Raw genomic sequence first — 19848 nt, 5'->3', positions numbered from 1 at the left:
TTGAATTACCTTGCATCACAGCGCAGAAAACAGCCTTTCGGACTGACATGTTACACACAAACAGAAACCGATCTGCTGTAAGGACTCAATGGATTGGGTAACATCCATGAGTAGAAAGGGTCAGTCAACTTTATGGGTCTGAACCTGGTCACGTGTGTGTGTGAGAGAGAATGTGTATGTGTGTGAGTGTGTATAAGTGTGAAGTGTGTGAAAGTGTGTATGTGTGTGAAAGTGTATGTGTGTGAAAGTGTAAGTGTGTATATGTGTGTGTATGTGTGTGAGTGTGTATACATGTGTGTATGTGTATATGCGTGTGAGTATGTAAGTGTGTGTGAGTTTGTATATGTGTGCAAGTGCGTGTAAGTGTGAGTATAAGAGTATATATGTGTGTGCATAGACGCTGGCGACTTTGCCGAGTGCTCCAGCAGCTTCGCGTCGGAACCAGTCCAGCCAAATATTGATGCCCCCTCCCCTCCCCTTCTCCCCTTCCCCCCTCCCCCCCCTTCCCCCCCTTCCCCCCCTTCCCCCCTCCCCCCCTTCCCCCTCCCCCCCCTTCCCCCTCCCCCCCTTCCCCCCTCCCCCCCCTTCCCCCCCTCCCCCCCCCTTCCCCCCTCCCCCCCCTTCCCCCCTCCCCCCCTTCCCCCCCTCCCCCCCCTTCCCCTCCCCCCCCCTTCCCTCCCCCCCTTTTCCCCCCCTCCCCCCCCTTTTCCCCCCCCCTCCCCCCCCCTTTTCCCCCCCCCCCCTCCCCCCCCCCCCATTTCCCCGGTGAGGTTCTCAAATGCGCCCAGAACCTTCACCGTGTCCCAGCGAACTCCACATTCCCAAACTTCTCTTGGGACGAGGAATTTCTCTCGAGTCCCCACCGGAATGGGGGTCATTGTTAAATCGGCGACCACCCAGCAGCCTGGACCCAGCCGCTTTTTGTGAGCGATGCCGACCGTCCGAGCGAACTCCCCCCGCGTTCCTCCTTGAAGAGAGATTCCTCCGGCAGAGGGACCCCGCGGGAGCCCCGCGTTCTCCGTCTGTTGCCCGAGCTCCGAGCAGCGCTCACCGGCCGAACCTGCTGCCCCGCTGCCCCGTGTTGGCGGAGAGCTGCTCCGCTCCCTTCCCCGGCCCACTCCGCCCCGGTGTGTGCGAGCGCTGCGCGGTCGGATCGATCGCGAAGTGGAGGAGCGGGACGTTGTCTCGACCCAGACACCTCGCTGTCCCCGGGAATTTGACCTGGGGGCTTTCTCTTCACAGCGTATCAAACGGGACATTTTCATTTGCCCCTTCTTCTTTCCTCTCTCCTTTCTTTCCTTCTTCCCCTCTTTCCATCCCTCCCTCCTTTCTTCCCTCCCTCCCTCCTTCCCTCCCTCCCTCCCTCCCCCCCTTTCTTTCCCTCCCTCCCCCCTTTCTTTCCCTCCCTCCCTCCTTTCCCTCCCTCCCTCCTTTCCTCCCTCCCTCCTTTCTTTCCCTCCCTCCCTCCCTCCTTTCCCTCCCTCCCTCCCTCCTTTCCCTCCCTCCCTCCTTTCTTTCCCTCCCTCCTTTCTTTCCCTCCCTCCCTCCTTTCTTTCCCTCCCTCCCTCCTTTCTTTCCCTCCCTCCCTCCTTTCTCTCCCTCCCTCCTTTCTTTCCCTCTCTCCCTCCTTTCTTTCACTCCTCCTTTCTTTCCCTCCCTCCCCTCCTTTCTTTTCTCCTCCCCTTTTTCTTTCCTCCCTCCCTCCCTCCTTTCTTTTTTCCCTTCCTCCCCTCTTTCCTTCCTCTCCCTCTCAATCTTCCATTCTCTCTCCGCAGTTTCTCTCTCTCTCTCTCTCCCCACTCACGTTACCCAACATCTGGCGACTCCAGTTCAGGACTGGAGTGGGACTCTGTCTCACAATTTGCCTCTTCCTAATCCCCCTCCCCCTTCTCACCAGCAAACCCCCCACCCCCTTACAACAGACGGGCAAGTCGATCAAAAAGGGGCCTGCGTTCATGTGGTGAGCTGGCCTGGCTTCCTCGCAGTGCCTTGTTCCCCTGAAGCAGAAAGCGCTTGAGAATGGGGGGGCAGTAACAGGGGGGTGGGGGACGCGGCTCCTCGGACCCTGCCTATCCTGGGAGATGGCAAATTCCTCCTCCAGCGGCGCTTCTCCGCTCAGCTGCTGGGGGTTCGGTGCAAGAGGAGTTCGGGCACTTCTTCGCAAACATGAGCCGCAAGGTGTTTGGACTTAAAGGAGAGAGCCCAGGAAGGAAGGCACCTTCCCCTGCGCCTGGTGACTGGAGCATGCAGTCGGACCGGCCGGACTCCCCGCCGCCCCGCCGTGGCTTCCAGCCGCTCTCTTCCCCCTCCCCGGCTGGCTCGCCTCCCGAGACGCGCCCCTCGCTCTCTAACCTGCTGGGAAGGTAAGCTTCTCAAATGGCCAAGGAAAGTCTGGGACTGGGGTCTGGAATGAACAGCCCGACAGGCGTCCTTTCTCCCAACTTGCAGGGGATGGAAGAGCGAGTTTCTCGGAATACCGGTTCTTCCCGTATTCCGTGTTCGATCTTTCATCCGCGTTCGCGTTCAACTTCATCTCGCCGCTCGAAGGGTTCACCTTAACACCTCTTGCGTGTTCGGCTTTAGAATCTGTCCGGAGATGGTAAGGGAACGATCCCTGCGATGGGTTCGTGGGGGTGGGCGTGCGTTGCCCGATTTGAGGGGTCCCTCCGCCTTGTGCGAGTGAGAGAGAAGGTCCACGACCCAGTGGCCGTGTTACCCGTCCCCCCCCTGAACTTCTGGACGTGTGGTGTCGGTGTGAGCATCTCCCCAGGATGTGAAGGAAGCAATCCGAGAGAAAGGGCATTCGTGAACTCGCCGTCCCCTCCAGAAATCCGGAGAAACATTTCAAAAAAATACCCTTTCTGAATTTCAGAGCATTCAAGCCAGCGGTTGTGTTATTTTATTTTGGAGGTGAGGAGGGGCAGAATGTGCCTCAAAACAGGTTTGAATTCAAGCCCCCTTGTCTGACACTGAACGTTGAGTCAGAAGGTCTTCATCAGACTGTCCTCACGTCCTTAAAATACACTGAAGCAAACATCTGTGTATTTCTCTATCCCCTCTCTCAAATCCCCCTCTCAAACCCCTCTGTGCGTGTGTCTCTCTCAAACCTCTTTCATCTCTCTATCCTCTCTCGCCAACCCCCCTCTCGCCAACCCCCCCCTCTCGCCAACCCCCCCTCTCGCCAACCCCCCCTCTCGCCAACCCCCCTCTCGCCAACCCCCTCTCGCCAACCCCCCTCTCGCCAAACCCCCCCTCTCGCCAACCCCCTCTCGCCAACCCCCCCTCTCGCCAACCCCCCTCTCGCCAACCCCCCTCTCGCCAACCCCCCTCTCGCCAACCCCCCTCTCGCCAACCCCCCTCTCGCCAACCCCCCTCTCGCCAACCCCCCTCTCGCCAACCCCCCTCTCGCCAACCCCCCTCTCGCCAACCCCCCTCTCGCCAAGCCCCCCTCTCGCCAAGCCCCCCTCTCGCCAGCCCCCCTCTCGCCAGCCCCCCCTCTCGCCAGCCCCCCTCTCGCCAGCCCCCCCTCTCGCCAGCCCCCCTCTCGCCAGCCCCCCCTCTCGCCAGCCCCCCCCTCTCGCCAGCCCCCCTCTCGCCAGCCCCCCTCTCGCCAGCCCCCCTCTCGCCAGCCCCCCTCTCGCCAGCCCCCCTCTCGCCAGCCCCCCTCTCGCCAGCCCCCCTCTCGCCAGCCCCCCTCTCGCCAGCCCCCCTCTCGCCAGCCCCCCCTCTCGCCAGCCCCCCTCTCGCCAGCCCCCCCTCTCGCCAGCCCCCCTCTCGCCAGCCCCCCTCTCGCCAGCCCCCCTCTCGCCAGCCCCCCTCTCGCCAGCCCCCCTCTCGCCAGCCCCCCCTCTCGCCAGCCCCCCCTCTCGCCAGCCCCCCTCTCGCCAGCCCCCCTCTCGCCAGCCCCCCCTCTCGCCAGCCCCCCTCTCAGCCAGCCCCCCTCTCGCCAGCCCCCCTCTCGCCAGCCCCCTCTCGCCAGCCCCCCTCTCGCCAGCCCCCCTCTCGCCAGCCCCCCTCTCGCCAGCCCCCCTCTCGCCAGCCCCCCTCCTCGCCATGCCCCCCTCTCGCCAGCCCCCCTCTCGCCAGCCCCCCTCTCGCCAGCCCCCCTCTCGCCAGCCCCCCTCTCGCCAGCCCCCCTCTCGCCAGCCCCCCTCTCGCCAGCCCCCCCTCTCGCCAGCCCCCCTCTCGCCAGCCCCCCTCTCGCCAGCCCCCCTCTCGCCAGCCCCCTCTCGCCAGCCCCCCTCTCGCCAGCCCCCCTCTCGCCAGCCCCCCCTCTCGCCAGCCCCCCTCTCGCCAGCCCCCCTCTCAGCCAGCCCCCCTCTCGCCCAGCCCCCCTCTCGCCAGCCCCCCTCTCTGCCAGCCCCCTCTCGCCAGCCCCCCTCTCGCCAGCCCCCCTCTCGCCAGCCCCCCTCTCGCCAGCCCCCCTCTCGCCAGCCCCCTCTCGCCAGCCCCCCTCTCGCCAGCCCCCCTCTCGCCAGCCCCCCTCTCGCCAGCCCCCCTCTCGCCAGCCCCCTCTCGCCAGCCCCCCTCTCGCCAGCCCCCCTCTCGCCAGCCCCCCTCTCGCCAGCCCCCCTCTCGCCAGCCCCCCTCTCGCCAGCCCCCCTCTCGCCAGCCCCCCTCTCGCCAGCCCCCTCTCGCCAGCCCCCCTCTCGCCAGCCCCCCTCTCGCCAGCCCCCCTCTCGCCAGCCCCCCTCTCGCCAGCCCCCCTCTCGCCAGCCCCCCTCTCGCCAGCCCCCCTCTCGCCAGCCCCCCTCTCGCCAGCCCCCCTCTCGCCAGCCCCCCTCTCGCCAGCCCCCCTCTCGCCAGCCCCCCTCTCGCCAGCCCCCCCTCTCGCCAGCCCCCCTCTCGCCAGCCCCCCTCTCGCCAGCCCCCCTCTCGCCAGCCCCCCTCTCGCCAGCCCCCCTCTCGCCAGCCCCCCTCTCGCCAGCCCCCCTCTCGCCAGCCCCCCTCTCGCCAGCCCCCCTCTCGCCAGCCCCCCTCTCGCCAGCCCCCCTCTCGCCAGCCCCCCCTTCTCGCCAGCCCCCTCTCGCCAGCCCCCCTCTCGCCAGCCCCCCTCTCGCCAGCCCCCCTCTCGCCAGCCCCCCTCTCGCCAGCCCCCCCTCTCGCCAGCCCCCCTCTCGCCAGCCCCCCTCTCGCCAGCCCCCTCTCGCCAGCCCCCCTCCTCGCCAGCCCCCCTCTCGCCAGCCCCCCTCTCGCCAGCCCCCCTCTCGCCAGCCCCCCTCTCGCCAGCCCCCCTCTCGCCAGCCCCCCTCTCGCCAGCCCCCCCTCTCGCCAGCCCCCTCTCGCAGCCCCTCAGCCAGCCCCCCTCTCGCCAGCCCCCCTCTCGCCAGCCCCCCTCTCGCCAGCCCCCCTCTCGCCAGCCCCCCTCTCGCCAGCCCCCCTCTCGCCAGCCCCCCTCTCGCCAGCCCCCCCTCTCGCCAGCCCCCCTCTCGCCAGCCCCCCTCTCGCCAGCCCCCCTCTCGCCAGCCCCCCTCTCGCCAGCCCCCCTCTCGCCAGCCCCCCTCTCGCCAGCCCCCTCTCGCCAGCCCCCCTCTCGCCAGCCCCCCTCTCGCCAGCCCCCCTCTCAGCCAGCCCCCCTCTCGCCAGCCCCCCCTCTCGCCAGCCCCCTCTCGCCAGCCCCCCTCTCGCCAGCCCCCCTCTCGCCAGCCCCCCTCTCGCCAGCCCCCCTCTCGCCAGCCCCCCTCTCGCCAGCCCCCCTCTCGCCAGCCCCCCTCTCGCCAGCCCCCTCTCGCCAGCCCCCCTCTCGCCAGCCCCCCTCTCGCCAGCCCCCCTCTCGCCAGCCCCCCTCTCGCCAGCCCCCCTCTCGCCAGCCCCCCTCTCGCCAGCCCCCCTCTCGCCAGCCCCCCTCTCGCCAGCCCCCCTCTCGCCAGCCCCCCTCTCGCCAGCCCCCCTCTCGCCAGCCCCCCTCTCGCCAGCCCCCCTCTCGCCAGCCCCCCCTCTCGCCAGCCCCCTCTCGCCAGCCCCCCTCTCGCCAGCCCCCCTCTCGCCAGCCCCCCTCTCGCCAGCCCCCCTCTCGCCAGCCCCCCTCTCGCCAGCCCCCCTCTCGCCAGCCCCCCTCTCGCCAGCCCCCCTCTCGCCAGCCCCCCTCTCGCCAGCCCCCCTCTCGCCAGCCCCCCTCTCGCCAGCCCCCCTCTCGCCAGCCCCCCTCTCGCCAGCCCCCCTCTCGCCAGCCCCCCCTCTCGCCAGCCCCCCCTCTCGCCAGCCCCCTCTCGCCAGCCCCCCCCTCTCGCCAGCCCCCCTCTCGCCAGCCCCCCTCTCGCCAGCCCCCCTCTCGCCAGCCCCCCTCTCGCCAGCCCCCCTCTCGCCAGCCCCCCTCTCGCCAGCCCCCCTCTCGCCAGCCCCCCCTCTCGCCAGCCCCCCTCTCGCCAGCCCCCCTCTCGCCAGCCCCCCTCTCGCCAGCCCCCCCTCTCGCCAGCCCCCCTCTCGCCAGCCCCCCTCTCGCCAGCCCCCTCTCGCCAGCCCCCCTCTCGCCAGCCCCCCTCTCGCCAGCCCCCTCTCGCCAGCCCCCCTCTCGCCAGCCCCCCTCTCGCCAGCCCCCCCTCTCGCCAGCCCCCTCTCGCCAGCCCCCCTCTCGCCAGCCCCCCTCTCGCCAGCCCCCCCTCTCGCCAGCCCCCCTCTCGCCAGCCCCCCTCTCGCCAGCCCCCCTCTCGCCAGCCCCCCTCTCGCCAGCCCCCCTCTCGCCAGCCCCCCTCTCGCCAGCCCCCCCTCTCGCCAGCCCCCCTCTCGCCAGCCCCCCTCTCGCCAGCCCCCCTCTCGCCAGCCCCCCTCTCGCCAGCCCCCCTCTCGCCAGCCCCCCCTCTCGCCAGCCCCCCCTCTCGCCAGCCCCCCCTCTACGCCAGCCCCCCCTCTCGCCAGCCCCCCCTCTCGCCAGCCCCCCCTCTCGCCAGCCCCCCCTCTCGCCAGCCCCCCTCTCGCCAGCCCCCCTCTCGCCAGCCCCCCCTCTCGCCAGCCCCCCCTCTCGCCAGCCCCCCCCTCTCGCCAGCCCCCCCTCTCGCCAGCCCCCCCTCCTCGCCAGCCCCCCCTCTCGCCAGCCCCCCTCTCGCCAGCCCCCCTCTCGCCAGCCCCCCCTCTCGCCAGCCCCCCTCTCGCCAGCCCCCCCTCTCGCCAGCCCCCCCTCTCGCCAGCCCCCCCTCTCGCCAGCCCCCCCTCTCGCCAGCCCCCCCCTCTCGCCAGCCCCCCCTCTCGCCAGCCCCCCCTCTCGCCAGCCCCCCCTCTCGCCAGCCCCCCCTCTCCGCCAGCCCCCCCTCTCGCCAGCCCCCCCTCTCGCCAGCCCCCCCTCTCGCCAGCCCCCCCTCTCGCCAGCCCCCCCTCTCGCCAGCCCCCCCGCTCGCCAGCCCCCCCGCTCGCCAGCCCCCCGCTCGCCAGCCCCCCCCGCTCGCCAGCCCCCCCCGCTCGCCAGCCCCCCCCGCTCGCCAGCCCCCCCGCTCGCCAGCCCCACCCCGCTCGCCAGCCCCCCCCGCTCGCCAGCCCCCCCCGCTCGCCAGCCCCCCCCGCTCGCCAGCCCCCCCCGCTCGCCAGCCCCCCCCGCTCGCCAGCCCCCCCCGCTCGCCAGCCCCCCCCGCTCGCCAGCCCCCCCCGCTCGCCAGCCCCCCCCCGCTCGCCAGCCCCCCCCGCTCGCCAGCCCCCCCCTCCCCTCACACCCCCTCCTGAAACTCCTTTCACTCTCGCTCTCAGCAGGATCTCGTTTTGTAACTTGTGTCAGCTCAGTCACCGATCCTGTCGGTCATGGAGTGTGCTGTCTCGCGAGGGGCATGGTCTGAAGAAATGTATGTCTCGCTTTATCTATTTAATAGATCCAATCTGTATTCCGCGAGGCGAACAGTGGACCCACTCGCCCTGTTACCGCCTGTGTCTGCTCGTTGTGGTGTTTCAATCCTTTTGTTCACTCCCTTCCCCAACACCCCTCCACAAATAATAAAACGAAGAGTTGCTTATCCCCCCCCCCCATCTAGCTGTCAGATGTAATATGGGTGCGAGAATCCGAAGTGTTTGATGAGGAATTAACATATCAAAGCTCTCTCTCTCTCTCTCTCTCTCTCTCTCTCTCTCTCTCTCTCTCTCTCTCTCTCTCTCTCTCTCTCTCTTCCTGACACCAGTTCAGTTGAGAGCGAGCGAGAAACTTCAGCATGTAGCTGTGATTCTGGACACAGAGGGTGAAGGGTTTGGTGCAGAAGGATTGCCGATGGCCAGGCCTGTGTCGGACTTGCTATCTTGGTTCCTTTCTTCCCCTCCCCTCTTTTGTTTTAAAAAGACCCCACAATGTCTTTGCTGCAAGAACCACCCCCCCCCCCCCCCCCCTGCCTCGTTTCTAGTCTGGTGTACTAAAGGGAGAGAACTGCACCCTCTGACCTCTCCCTGGGGATTGCAAGTGCTGGTGAGGCGGGGGGGTGGGGGGGGGCTTTTATTTAAACAATGCACCCAAGTTGACCCCCCCCCTTTGCTTCTCCGCGAATTCCTCTGCATCTTGGATCACACGAAGCGGCCGGACTCGCTGTCATGGTCTCAAAATTAAAGCGGAGGGTGTTTTAATATTGTTGTTGCAAGGGTTTAAACAATAAATCTGCGCCGTTTACTCGGTCCTTGAACATCTGTTGCTAATTCACTTGCTCTTTTATTTAACAAAATACCCCAAAGACGTGAATCCTTGCAAATCACATCTTGTTGGTTAATTTGGTGGGGGGGGGGGAATGTGATATCAGGGTGACTGCCCCCATTCTTTTATTAGCATTCGGGTGTCCTGTCGAATCCAGAGCCCTCCCCATTGCCCCCGCCACAGCCGAGCCGTACCGCACCCAGTCACTGCGATCCGTGGAAGGCAGGAGAGGAGGGCGAGTTCCCTTCCAACTCCTTCCCAGCTGCGCTGTTGGCCACTCAACTTCTTGGGTCTGTGAAACTCCCTCCTCTCCCCGAGCTGCTTCTGTGGCTTCTCTCTGCTTTGAGTAACTGGTGGAAGGTGGGGGATTGAGGATTGAAAGCACTTTCTCTCGACCGCTTGCTCTTTTAACCCAAATCTTCCACACGTTGTGAAGATGTGCTGAAGGAAGCCTGACTTCAGCATTCCTCGGAAATGTGGAGATCTCTTGAAGAAACAGCAGCACAGATACATACTTTCCCCCTCTCTCAACTCCTCTCTATCCCCCTCTCTCAAATTCCTTTCATCTCTCTCTCCTCCCTCGCTAACACCTTTCTCTCTCTCTCTCTCTCTCTCTCCCTGTCAAACCCTTTCTCTCTTTCACTCCCCTCTTTAACACCTTTCTGTCTCTCCTCTCAAACCCCTTTCATCTCTCTCTCCCTCTTTAACATTTATCTCTCTCTCCTCCCCCCCACCCCGTCAAATCCCTCTCCTCTCTCTCTCTCTCTCTCTCTCTCTCTCTCTCTCTCTCTTCCTTCCCCCCCCCACCACCCCGTCAAACCCTTTATCTCTTTGTCACTCCCCTCTCTAAAACCTCTCTTTGAAATCCCTTTCTCTCACACACACAGCAGAATTTTTGTAACGTGTCAGTTCTGCTTTTATTTATTTCGGGGGATTGCAAAATTAACAATTTCCCCCTTTTTAAAAAAAAAAGTTGCAAGTTTAAACGTACTTTGTAATTATAACACTTGCTGTTGAAACTGAAGACATTTTGAAGTGACTTTGTGAGTGGGTGCATGTGAGGCAGACAGCTACCATTCACTATTTGTTCTCTTCCTTTCACTGAGATTTATTTAGCACCAGGCCAGTGCCCCACTGCCCCCTTTTTAAGCTGTTGGCTAAGAGTTTATTTATTGTACGGGGGACAGGGGAAACGTTGCCAGAATTTAATTATTTGCTACTTATTGCCAATCTGTTACATAAATGTCCGAGAGATAATTGCCAAGGCAGAGGTTTCGTATTATTAGTCCATTAAAAAAAAAACTTCTGTTTTAATCACTATGGCAGCCACTCTAATAGATGGATGTTCCTTTTCCTTGCTTGTTTTATTTTTACCATTTTTGTCCTTTCGACATCTTGCACTGAAATAATTGTTCAACCAACCAAGCCCATTTGCTTGTACCAGTACTGGAAATCTCCTTGTACGGCTTTCTTTTCCGGATGTCCTCCTGAGTGGTACCCTTGGGATGCTGAAGACCCTATATAAATGCAAGTTGTTGCTTTTACAATGTGATCAATGCTTGCTCAGTGAATTTAGTGAGCGTAGCATCCCACCCCTTCTTGAGAAGAGCTGACCCAGCTGATCTCCACTCAGCTAAGTAGTAGAGAATCCACAGTCAGCCACCAGCGTGCGTAGAAGAGAGCAACGAGATTCATCTGGGTGGGGAGGGGTGGGGTGAGTGGGTTTTTATTTTGGGAGGAGGAGGAGTGGGGGTGCGGTTCTCGCATCCGACCCTGCTGCCGAGCGGGAAGAAGATGTAAGGACGAGCTGAGGACTAGCTGCCTCGCGGCGGCCGGGAGCGCTTGGCGAGCAGTTTGCGCGGGCGAAGCAGAGGTCCACCAGCTCCTTGGCACATAGAAGCCGGAAGCGGCTGGCGATCGACGTCGGGAGAGCGGAACCGGGAAGCTGGAAATTCCTCTCTGGTGAGGTGGGGGGTGGGGGGGGGGGTAGAGGAGAAGACGACTCATTGCAGAGGCAGGGGAAGGGACTTGGAGCCTGCAGGTGACACAAGGCTATAAGAACCCGGGGCATAAGCGAAGGGTAGAGTGCCAGTGGGTAGAAAAAGGACTCTAGGTGCTTAAATGTGCAAAGAAATGCTGAACCGCTAGCAGTGCGGTTGTTTGGAAATCCTTTTTGATTTTGAGAATCTATTTCAGACTGTGCTTTTTATTTTAGTAACTTTGATTACAAATTGGAAATATAATTTTGATGTTTTCTGAATGGAATGAAATCAATTGGAATCCTTCTATTGTATTTTTTCCTTCTTGCTATTGTTTAATCAAACCCTGCCAACTTGATGTTCAAATTGACTTCGCCCCTTTCTCTCCGATCCTCGGCGAACATAATTTTGCTTTGGTCCTCGCTCTGCGGTTGGTCTGAAGTGAGGGGTCTGTTGAAGCACCCCTGTTGCATTCATTGATTTTTTTTGCAGCCAACTCCACACGAGGGTCATTGGAGAGGGAATTAGCAGAGCTTGCTTGTATTCCTCTTTCCCTGCACCGTTCCAGAGAGAAGCTCAGTAGGAACTGGCGATTAATGGGCACCCAGAGTCGTTCCTTCGGTAAATCTGTAAGAAATTTATAATTTACTTGCAGGAGCATATTGTTCCAAAATAATAATCTTCAATCATGTCTTGAAGCTCAGAACATTGCAGAATATGATTAATAATTCACCAGGCAATTTGGAGGGTCTTAGGAAATAAGCGATTTTTTTTTTTTTTTCCCTGTGATTTTCTTTTACCCCCCCCCCCCCCCCACTCCTTAACCCATGGCTTTCGCATTATGTCTGTGGGTTGTTTGCCTGTACAACTGTGTCATTTACCAAGTGCAAACTGTATTTGTTGTTGAGGAAGATGCTTGGTGTGTCTGAGGGGGAGATGGACACAAAGGCTTGCCACCTGCAGTTCAACTGATGCCTCCAGCCAAAATGTCATTTGGGTCGCACAAAAAATCTCTTCATCCATTCACTGCTCTGTGCATGAAATCTTGGCTGCTGGGTTAACTCGGGACACTTTGCGTGTATAATTAGAAACTTTGCGTTGGCAGCGCAGCTGTGTTTTCACCGTGTCCCGAGGAGGACAAGGAACTGGCAGTGTGGACTGCTTCCCTCGACGCGACGCGGTGGGTCAAAAATCGCACACGGGTGAAGCCTTGGCCCCCACCGAGGTGGAAACCTTTCCTCCCCTCCGTTTCTAACGGATGGATTCGCTTTTGGCGGAGAAATTGTGTCATTAAATGCATTAGACGCAGAAAGCTGGAAATGCAAAGTACTCATAGAATGCAGGAATGCTAAAATATAGCCACCAACACTGGAAGTAACCACGATTGTTATTTTTAGAGAGGCCAAGAAAATGAAGAGTTATCGTGTCAGGTTAATGATTTTTGCCAGGTCCTTTCAATCAGAATACAGTGGAGTTTATTAGGCATGGTGATTGGGTGAGTTTGCTTAAATTGAATGATCTTTCATATTTGACTTTAGGAATTGGATAGAATGGGAGTGAGTCAAGTTGTTGGATTTTTCCCTCCTCTGCACGTTGCGAGACCTGCTGAGTTCCTCCAGCATTTTCTGTGTTTTTACTACAGTCGCAGCGGCTGCAGAATTTAATGTTTCACTCGTCTGATTTTTCAGATGGGCTGAATTTAAGTAATATGCATCTATCTCTCTCTCTCTCTCTCTCTCTCTCTCTCTCTCTCTCTCTCTCTCTCTCTCTCTCTCTCTCCTGTACATATATATATTTTTAAAAATGTTTATATTTAAAGTATTGAATCTTTTGGGACAGCAACGGCATTGAGTTCAATGCTGCCATTTGCGTTCCTTTGCCTTTCTCTTCAGCCCCGTGGATATATTTCCCCATTCATCCCGATGTTGAGCCAGCTTCCTTTTCAAGTTGTCAGAACAGGTGCTTTTGATTTCCATATATTTCCTGGTCCCTGGGTGCAGAATGAAACAACTGTAGCAACAAAAGAAAAGAAGACCTTAAACGTAGAACAGCAGTGGGCTTTAGCCTTTCACACCTGGTGTTTGAGTTGGGAGCATGAACGTTAGTTCTGTCGGCAATTGGTGGTGCTGCACTGAGTCCATTTTGTAATAGCAAAACCACACCGCTGGAGAAACTCAGCAGGTCAAACCGTGTCCTTTATGTCGCAAAGACTCAGATACATAACCAACGTTTTGAGCTTGAGCCCCCTTCATCAAGGTATCTTTGTGTATGTGACATAAAGGACACAGTTTGCCCAGCTGAGTTTCACCAGCGGTGTGTTTTTATTTCAACCCCAGTGTCTGCAGATTATTGCGCTTCACTTCCATTTTGTAACACCTTGAGACTTTTGGGATTCGACTGGCTGAAGTTAACTTGCCCTGTTTAGCCTTGGTTGGGAAACGGACGTTGAAGCAATTAAATGTGCTGAGATTGTGCTGCAGCTTTTGCTGGGTAAACGGCAAGTTGGATTCATGGATGCACCTGAGCCATGAAAATATCAGAGTTTACGTAATGCTCGACCAGTGTTGCGCTGGGTGTATATATGCGCGCGAATCGCGTTCTGTATGTGAGTGCACGATGCTGTGTGAAAATCTAATCTTGTGTGTGCCAATGTTCGGTGGGGGGGAGCGAACATTTGTGTGTCTGTGAGCAGATTTCATTCATTCTGTTAATGCAGATGTTCAAAGCTCCCTGTATCTGTCTTTTTCTCTCCTTCTCATGGAACGTGCATATGTACTTTTCAACATTCCTTTATTGTCACGTAATAGGACAGAACATGTAATATTACACCAAATTTTCTTCTGCCTGCGGTAAGGCAGACGGAAAGTCATTATTAGTGTTGTCCCTCACAGTAGGAGGGAGAGGGAGAGAGGCCAAAGAAGCAGTTTGTTGTATTTATCTCTCCCTTTCTCCTTTGAGTCTCGATCTCTTTTCTCCCTCTCTGGCATTGGGTGTGTGCGTGTGCCATTGACAGCATGTCCCTGTTCAATCAGTGCGGCCAGATTCGTGGACCAGTCAAGAGAATGCCCACCTAGCGAAGCTTGCCTACCCTACGAAGTCCACTGGTTTGTTTCAAGAATTGTTCTGGTGCGTCCGTACATGAGCAAAGGACGAACACCACTCTGACTGGTGATGATTAGATTTGAGGGTCTGAGGTCAGTATTCCCCGCCGCCCCCCCCCACCCCCCCCCCCCCCCCCCGGAGGAGTCTAGTCACAGTAACTGCTCCCACTCAGGCGTGGCTTCACCACGATTTAAAAAGGGTGTTTGTCTTCGGACACCCGTGCTCCCAGTCAAGGGAGTGATGCAGACCAAATGTGGACTATTCGGCTCATTGAATGCACCTCCGTGTGGATGGGGGGTGGGTGTCCGGGCTTCCTGTAATCTGCCCAGCACAGTTCAAAGGCTGATGAAGGGCTCAAGCCCGAAACGTTTTTTATGAATCTTTATCTTTGCTGTATAAAGAACGCTGTTTGACCAGCTGAGTTGCTCCAGCGTTGTGCTTTAACTTGGTTTCATGGATTGCCTTTCTGACCAGGTGTGTGGCGGTGTGACCTTAGTGAGAAGAAACTGTTTCTTTTTTTTTATCTTGGGGATGTTGCCTTGAGCCTTCCCTCCCTCCCTTATCCACCTATTACCTCCTGTCGATGGGACTCTGCTCCTCCTCTCCACCATTTTGTTTGGGCACCCTGCCTACATTTTGCTTATTCCTGAATGAAAGGCTCAAGGCCGAAACGTTGAGTCCTGTATCTTTATCTTTGCAATTATAAAGGATGTTGTTTGACCGGCTGAGTGAGTTTCTCCAGCACTGTGATTTTATTTCAACTGTGGCTTCTGCAGACTTTTGTGTTGTACTCTGGAACATGTTTGCATTTGCAAATGTGCTCCAGAGAGGTTCTGTCATGCACCCACCTCAGCGGATAGAATCCATTACACATCCTTCTAATCTTGCATCGTGGAGTCTTGCTTGTCAAGGTGGTGTGGGTGATATCAACAGCTTGGTTAATATGCCTTCCACTAACCTGACCTTGCACGGACTGTATCAGTAGCGGGCATGTTAACCAGGTTCCTATTTGCATTCCCTTGTTCTTAGTGAGGAGGTTGTGACCTGTTTAAAATGAACAGGTCAGTGTTCATTAAGGCAGGACAAGAAATTACATGTGTGTGCGTTAGTGCGTTAGCTGCAGCTGTTATCCAAGCCCCCTGTTAGCTTTGCTTTAAATATTGGCACGGAACATAGTGCAGCATGGGAACATGCTCTTCAAGATTTTACAATGAACCAGTAATGAGGGATAATTTCAACCCCATCCTTTATGTAACAGTAGAATAGTTGCCACCGAGGAGGCTATTTGGCCCACGATATCCGTGACTGCTTTTTGCCAGAGCGGCTCTCTGGTAGAATTGATGAGGTTGGGGGGGGGGTTCCTTCAGTTGCAGGAAACTGGGGACTACTTCACCCGGCAGGAGGGGGGCAAAGCCTGGCATTGACCCGGCGTCACTGAGATGCGTGGCTCGGACGCGCACAAGCCCACGGGAGGACGACAAAAGAAAGAGCAGGGCCGCGCAGGAGATGGCAGAGGCTGGAACCTTGAGAAACTAACTCAGCGGATCGAGGGGCGTCGGTGAGAGGAAAAGGATGGCCAATGTTTCGGTGCCGACCCTGCATTGGGACTCGATCGGTCCTGACAAAAAGTTCCAATCCAAAAGATTGAAAACTCTTTGTCTCCCCCTATTTGACCCACTGAGCTCCTCCGGAAGATTTTAAACTTGCTGATAGAAGCTGAACATTAGTATTCGGGTAGAGCAGTGAACAATAAAATCCCCTGTAGTTTGCAATAAGGAAAACAAGTTCAATTAATTCTGCGTTGAATGTTTCGGCGCCAATGGGGAAAATCTAGCCCTGAAACATAGACTGATGACCATCAAAGGTTCCAGCCCTGAGACCCTACCTTTGCCGTGTCCTTGATCCCCGTGCAGACCTAACTGGCAGACGTTTTCGACCCCTTCCTGCAATGGTCAGAGGTCCCCACATGATTCACAACCTCTTCTTGCTGCTACCTACCGGCAGAAAGCTCAGAAACCTGAAAAAGAGCACCTCGAGCTTCCCGAACAGTTTCTTCCCAATGGGTGTCACAGTCTTGAACCTCCCCTTGTCACACTCATCAGGGACTACTCCCACACCACGAAAGGACTGTCCGCACCATTGCGTGACCTCCCTGCATGAGGAATGCTCTGAATATTTATTATCTACCTACCTTTTGTTAATTTAATTTGGTGCACTATTTAGTTTCGTTTTAAAATTGAAGACATCCATGTACGGCGCTGCCTCAAGAAGGCAGTGAACATTAATTGGGACCCTTCGTCACCCAGGTCCTAACCCCTTCTCACTGCTCCCTTCAGCCTGAAGACCAGCACCTCGAGGATCAAGAAGAGTTTCTTCCCAACCTTGAACCTCCCTTTATTACCCATTGCAAAATAAGTCTGCTCTGTTGTTAACTTGTTTTTTTTTGCACACACAGGCGTGCACACAAGCGCCTACACACATGCACCCATGTGCACAAGCATATGCGCACATGCGGGCGCTGACATACATGCACATACATGCGCTGCGGATATGTGAATGCACGCACTCACTCACCCACGCATGCATTTATTATGTCTCTTGAATTCAATTAATTACGCTCTTTGTTTTAGTTGATTTTTTTTTTAAACTAAGTACATGTTTGGGCCGCAGCAGGTAAGAATCTCAGTGCGTATAAAGATGGATTTGAAAATAACTCGTTATAATCATCAGGTTCAACATCTGATTCTCCCAACGTTCCATCAGCATTTCTTGCAGCTGAGCCGACCTTTGCTGTTGTTGTGCGTCCTGTCCACTCCTGAAGCCACTCTGTGCCCATTTTCTCACCTTCCGACCGCTCAGCTAGATCCCCCTCGAAAGCTCCCATCTCTTTTAAGCATAAATCTTCCTGCCCCCCCCGCAAGAAAATCGAAGCGAGAGGCGAGTGTTCGAAGCGAAGTTACGGGTGAGGGACGGGAATGTGGGAGGGAGGGGTAACAGCGCTCCCCCTGCCCTCCTTGTAGCTAAGGTCCACCTATCTGTCACCACCTAGCTCGAGAAGATGGTCCCTCGCTGCCCATCTGTGGCACAGAGCTGTTCCTAATGACGGAGGGATTAGATGGTGGTGTAGTTGGCACAACGTTGTGGGCCGAATGTCCTGTGGTGCAATGTACTAATGGACCCTGCATTGTTATGTTGCTTGAGTAATAATGGGCAGTGCAGTGAAAGGGTGTTGTCACACAGTCAGAGATGTTAAAGAGTGCTTCTATGGAGCCTGGCACCAGAAAGGGGGTGGGGGGGGTGTTGCAGTGCACCATTTGTTCACCATCTTAACCCACTGACCTCGGGAGTCTGCAGACATTAGAACAAAGCAGTAGCAGTGAACAAAAAAAAAATTGGGGGGGGTGGTTCTTGTCCGTTTTGAGTTTTATTTTATGTTTGGTTTGTCGGAAGGTGGGGGGGTGGGGGGTGGTGGTAGAGATCTGTTAGTAAGTATTATCCCTGTGAACACTTCCTCTCTGTTTTCCCCTGTTCCTCTGAGCAGCCAGTTTTCTTGAAATGTCGACCATTTGTTTTCTCCCACTGATGCCGCCGAGTTCCTCCAGCAGATTTGATTTTTGTTGCAGGTATATTTCCTCTTGCCTTTTCAGGGACCGTAGTTCCACTTTTCTCCTGCATTTTGTGAGTGTGTTATTTTAAGGATGGTTTTCTTTTTCTGCTATCATTTTTCCTCCAATGTTTTCAGAGTCTGTGGTTCCACATTCTCCTGGATTTCGCGAATGTTCTCTAATTTTTTTTTGGACGGAAACGAGGAAAATCTCACCCCTTTAGCAGAAAGGGAAGGGATGCTGGAGAACACACAGGAGACTGCAGATGCTGGGATTTGGAGTGACAAACCATCTGCTGGATAGGTATATGGATGGAAGGGGTGTGGATAGGTATATGGACAGGAGGGATGTTATGGGCCATATCGGGTCAGTGGGACTAGGTGGGAGATGATGTTCGGCACGGACTAGGAGGGCCAAACTGGCCTGTTTCTGTGCTGTAAATAGTTATGTGTGGGAAGGGTGGGGGGAGGGGGGGGTGGAGGAAGTGATGGTGGTGATCTGAAACATCAACAGTTCCCATCTCCCGCAACACACCGACATGCAGCACGGTAACGGGCCCTCTCGGCCCACGAGCCCATGCTGTCCACATACCTCAATGAACCGACAACTCCTCCCCGTACGCTTTTGAAGGGGAGCACCTGGAGGAAACCCATCCAGGCATGGGGAGAACGGCCAAACGCCTTACGTATTTGAAGCCGGATCGCTGGCACTGAGTGAGGCTGCATTGTGCTAACCCTATGGTAAACGCTGAAACCCTTTCTTGCTTGTTATTTCTTGAAGAGAATCGTGCATGAAGATGGAGAGATTAAAAAAAAGTGACAGGTGTGCGCGTAGGAATTTGTCTTCGATTGGAATGACATGTTAAATATACACATTATACTCTCGCTCACATACACACATAAATTACTCTAAGAAGGTGTTCTAAGAGATCGGATATACAATTATTTGGAGAGCCATGGACTGATTAAGGATTGTCAACATGGCTTTGTGCGTGGTAGGTCATGTTTAACCAATCTTGTAGAGTTTTTTGAGGAAGTTACCAGGAAAGTCGACGAAGAAAAGGCGGTGAGTGTTGTCTACAAGGACTTTAGTAAGACCTTTGACAAGGTCAAAGGGTTAGTCAGGAAGGTTCAGGTGCTAGGTATTGATGCTGAAGTAGTGAACTGGATTCGACAATGGCTGGACGGGAGAAGCCAAAGAGTAGTGGTGGATGGTTGCTTGTCAGATTGGAGGCCTGTGACAGGGATTGGTGCTGGGACCATTGTTGTTTGTCATCTATATCAATGATCTGGATAATAATGTGGTAAATTGGATCAGGAAGTATGCAGATGACAAGGTTTTCAAAGCTTGTAGAGAGATCTGGACCAACTGGAAAAATGGGCTGATAAATGGCAGATGGAGTTTAATACAAGACAAGGATGAGGTGTTGCATTTTGAAACCAAGAAAGGACGTGCGTGGTAAAAGTAGGGCCCTGAGGAATGTCATAGAATAGAGGGATCTGGGAAGACAGATACATGATTCCCTGAAAGTGGATAGGGTTGTAAAGAGAGCTATTGGCATATTGAAATTCATAAATCAAAGAATTGAGTACAGGAGTTGGGATGATCTGGCAAAGTTGCATAAGACATTGGTGAAGCCAAATTTGGAGAATTGTGAGCAGTTTTGGTCACCTAACTACAGGAAAGGTATCAATAAGATAGAAAAAGTGCAGAAAAGATTTACTAGGCTGTTGCCCGGACTTCAGGAACTAAGTTACAGGGAAAGGATAAACAGGTTAGGACTTTATTCCCTGGAGCATAGAAGAATGAGGGGAGATTTGATAGAGGTATTTACAATTATGAGGGGCAGTTTGAAATCCACTGGCTTACATGTATTCAGTGTGACCAATTTTATTTTTGCACAGTGGTAATTCTGCCAACCCACAGGTTAAAGAATCTCAGGGTTATATGTGATGTCATGTATGTACCTCTGACAATAAATCAGAAATCCGGCAGGTTCTAAGGTTGTGTCTCCCCTTGAGGCCTGATCACTGCCTTAGGCTGAGTCCCAGCTTGAGGTCTAATTGCTACCTGGTGCCTCACCAAAGGACTAGGTCGAGAGATTCATCTAAATCCATTGTGGGTAGAATATCCCAGAAGATCACCGGGGCCTCCCTTTACAGATCCAGGCAACATCCTTGTAAAGGATGTTGAAGGGGCTGGTGGGGGAGGTGGCGGGGGGGGACAAATGAATATGCAGCGAATGGAGGGGTATGGATCAGGTGCAAGCAGAAGAGATCTAGTTCAATTTGACGTCGTGTTCAGCACAGATATTGTGGGCCGTAGAGGCTTTGTGAGGAAGATGCCCCTTTTAAATCTATTACTGACACATTAGTGTCTGAGACTCTGAGATCGGACACTCTGAAAGATTGGGAACTGGGGTCGTAAATGTTCAAGATTCAATATTCCTTTCTTTGGCTTGGCTTCGCGGACGGAGATTTATGGAGGGGGTAAAAAGTCCACGTCAGCTGCAGGCTCGTTTGTGGCTGACAAGTCCGATGCGGGACAGGCAGACACGGTTGCAGCGGTT

General features: G+C 56.3%; 1 protein-coding gene across 9 annotated transcripts in view; it reads left to right on the top strand.

Annotated features, from left to right (window-relative positions):
* adgrl2a (adhesion G protein-coupled receptor L2a) overlaps positions 1–19848 on the top strand; it is a 905078-nt gene that overhangs the window by 432936 nt on the left and 452294 nt on the right. The window contains exon 1 of one of the 9 annotated variants that reach the window (XM_069939359.1): positions 2090–2363. The exons of the other annotated variants lie outside the window; for them this stretch is intronic. The gene's annotated coding sequence lies outside the window, so the exon portion shown is untranslated. Of the gene's footprint in view, positions 1–2089; positions 2364–19848 lie in introns of those variants that run through there. 9 annotated transcript variants of the gene reach the window in all.

This window comes from Narcine bancroftii, chromosome 5 (assembly GCF_036971445.1).
Source record: "Narcine bancroftii isolate sNarBan1 chromosome 5, sNarBan1.hap1, whole genome shotgun sequence".
NCBI lineage: Eukaryota > Metazoa > Chordata > Chondrichthyes > Torpediniformes > Narcinidae > Narcine > Narcine bancroftii.
Note: the sequence above shows the minus strand (reverse complement) of the source record. Positions and strands in the feature narration are given on the sequence as shown.